The sequence below is a fragment of the Octodon degus genome, unplaced genomic scaffold, assembly GCF_000260255.1.
Source record: "Octodon degus isolate 3935 unplaced genomic scaffold, OctDeg1.0 scaffold00155, whole genome shotgun sequence".
In the NCBI taxonomy this organism is placed as follows: Eukaryota; Metazoa; Chordata; class Mammalia; order Rodentia; family Octodontidae; genus Octodon; species Octodon degus.
In genome coordinates this window covers 113,842-117,070 of record NW_004524731.1, presented here as the reverse complement: position 1 = coordinate 117,070, position 3,229 = coordinate 113,842, and the positions used below count along the sequence as shown (strand labels likewise).

The 3,229-nt window shown below is 43.3% G+C and overlaps 1 pseudogene; it reads right to left on the bottom strand.

Annotated features, from left to right (window-relative positions):
• Positions 1-264: 264 nt before the first annotated feature.
• LOC101587122 lies at positions 265-2,833 on the bottom strand (annotated as a pseudogene).
• Positions 2,834-3,229: the final 396 nt, after the last annotated feature.

Sequence of the window (3,229 nt, the reverse complement as noted above, 5' to 3'; positions counted from 1 at the left end):
CAATAAAATTATGGGATAAAAAAGAATAAAGTTGTAATAAATTCATTTTCCTTTTTAAATGAAAACATGATGGAAAGAAGTAGCAATAGTCAGAAATAACAATGATCAAATGAAATAATTGAGATGAACCCTTACCCTCTGGAAGGGTTGGGAACTGGCCAAGTGGTCAAAAGAAAGTTGTGCTATTAATTGTATGAAAAATCGCATTCAGTTTCACATTGAAAACATAGTTCTGTTTCTGCCATATAAAACCTCTACTTGTTATCATTGACCAAATGCCTTGCTAAAACTCCACTTCTGGCCTGTGCTTTGGGGTCTGCTACTGTTATTGCTACCTCCTGATCTCTGTCCCCTGGAGTTTCTGTTTCCATCATGCTGTCCCCTAAAACCACGGCCACCTTCCCGACCCCTGGAACCTTGAAATCCTTCCTGTGGTCCTTCCAGCGCTGGCTGCTCTGTGGCCACAGCAAGCTGCCAGCATCTCGAGTCATGCCATTTGTCATGTATTTCTGTAACTGCAGCAGTACCGACACCAAAGCAAACGCCCAGCCTCCCTTTGAGGAAGACCTTTCCCTTCACTTTGGAATCGATATCCTCACCCAGTTGCCCCTTAGGTTCTTTCCAAGCATAACTACTATTAGGCATTTGAATTGAGCACCTTACGTTCATGGTCACAAAACCTGCCTCCAGGGGCTGGGGAGATAGCTCAGTGGAATGAATGCTTGCCTGGCAAGTACAAGGTCCTGAGTTTGATCCCTGGTCCTGAGTTTAATCCCTGGCACAACAACAACAACAACAACAACAACAACAACGACAATGACAACAAAAGGGTTACAAAACCTGCCTCTGAGTGATCAAAGAGTGCTGGTCCACGGATGTGGCGCCTGAAGTGTGCGCCAGGGCTGCAGCCAGGGCCTCCACAGCTCCCTTCTCCTCTGTGTTTCTCAGCTGACTACTTCAAGTGGCCAAAGGCAGTGGGAGTCACAGAATCCAAAAGCCTGATAGTATCTTTGCTAGAAGCTTTTCTTATTTCTGTTGGAAAAGGGACTTTTTTTTTTTTTTTTTTCAGGAACCAGGGATTGAACTCAGGCCCTTGCGCTTGCCAGGGAAGCGCTTAGTCTACTGAGCTGTCTCCCGGCCCCGGAAAAGGGACTTTTTGTTTAAATTTAATTCCTGCTTTCTGCTCCACTTGTGCTAACTGATATTCTTCCTTGCGCTGATAGAAGCAGACACAAACCCTTGTCCTTCTGGCTTGGCCTGTCTGCTCACAATGATGAATGTAGGAGTATATCCTTTGGTGGACAGCTTTGTCCAGCCAAATCAACTCAGGGATATCTAATCCATGTGCAGCAACATTAGTTGATACCTAACTCCAAATCCACCATTATGCAAAACCTTTCAGGGTGATTTCTCCTTGCTTCTGTGGAATGTCACCGTGTAATGATGGGCATCCTGCTTGATGGGTGCATTCCGTGACAGCTCCCGGGCTTCTTTCTTGGTTTCAGAGAGGACAATAGTGTGCCCTTGATGGCCACTGTCTACACAGATCACATCTCCAATAACTGCTGCCCTCTGAGTCCAGTGGCACTTCATGGCTAGATGCTGCACAGCTACTGTTGTTTTCTGAGTCTTCTTACCAATCAGGTCCACCTGTTCATATGTAGATTTCATGTATCTCTTAGCAACATGAAATACCCAACTTGGGCAAGTTGCAGAAAAAAGCAAAGTTTGAGTCTTTCTTGTAAGCCACACAAAGAATCTCTCCCACTTGATCAGCAAAACCCATATCTAATGTCTGGTCAACTTCATCTAGGACAACATGTTTAAGTTTGGAGAAATCCAGCTTGCCATTCAGGAAGTGATCTTTCATACAACCACGAGTCCCACCCAGGATATCAATGGTTGAATTTGTTGATGCATTCAATGAATGCAATTGATGCATCTGTTCAATTTGACCTCCGTATGGTGTTCCACCATAAAACCAAGCCACTGCCAGTTTTTTGTGAGGTCACTGACGTCTCTGCTTACTTGAATTACCAACTTCCTTGTAGGTGCAGGCATAAGTTTCTGGGGACACGGCCTTTCTTCGTGCCTTGCAGCTGTCCCTGAAGTTTCTCTATCAAAGGGATGGCAAAGGAGAGTCTTCCCCGTGCCTGTGCACACCTGTGCAATTAAGTCTTTCCCATTATAGACATGGTGACAGGTCTTTGCTTGTAGAAGAAACGGGAAGGTCACCCCTCGCGCACTGTGAAGCTTAACAGTTTCTTCAGATATGGGAAAATTAGAGAAAGGGCCTTCTCCTTGTTCCACGGATACTTCCTGCTCTCTCACTGTTACTTTCTTCACTGGTGGCACCATTGGAATCAGCTTCAGGAGGAGATAACCCAGTTTTCAGTCTGGGCCTTTTCGCTCCAATTTCTCCACTGGTTTCTTTTTCTTTCTTCATCTTTTTGGGCTTAGAGCGCCTATGTGGTCTTCAGAAGGCTCCTTACACTCTATTGCTGTTTCGATTTTAGGACAGACAACTTCCTCTTCAATAGGCTCCTTTTGCTGTTTTGTACTTTTGGTTTTAGGGGAAATAACTTCATCCTGGGGTGGTTCCTCTTGGTTTTTAGCCTTTTTGGATTTAGAAGGACTCATGCCAACTTCAGAAGGCCCTGCTTTCTTCCTAACAATGTTAGCCTTAGAAGAAATATTTTCTTCCTTTCCTTCTGGTGACTCCACAGCCTTGTTAGAATTTGGCTTTTCTTTTCTAACTTTCTTCTCCTTTCCTTTCTTTTTCTGGGGCCATATCTGATTCCAAACTGGCATTAGTGACAAGATTTCCTGGCATCACTCAGCACATGCTGCCTAGGCCAACCAGTCTCCTCAACCGGGTGCAAAGGAAGCTGATTCTTAATTCTACAATTTTTAAAGGTGTAATTCTGTGTGTCCTCTATGTAGGTTATCATGTTATCTGAAAATAAAACTTAGAATTCTTAATTTTTCTCATCCCTCTCAAGTGAATGCTTTCTGTTTCCCCCCTTAAAATGATTCTGACCATTGGTGAATCATAATCTAACAGCTATTAAAAAACTACATTAAGATCGTTCTGTATCCGTGTTGCTCAGATTTTTTTTAATCAAGCAGTATTGTTGGCTTTATAAGTTTCAGAACTTTGCTTTTCATTTAGCGATATTAACTTGTTAGTTTAGATATTACTTCTGTCTATATGGGGTATTTTAGGTAT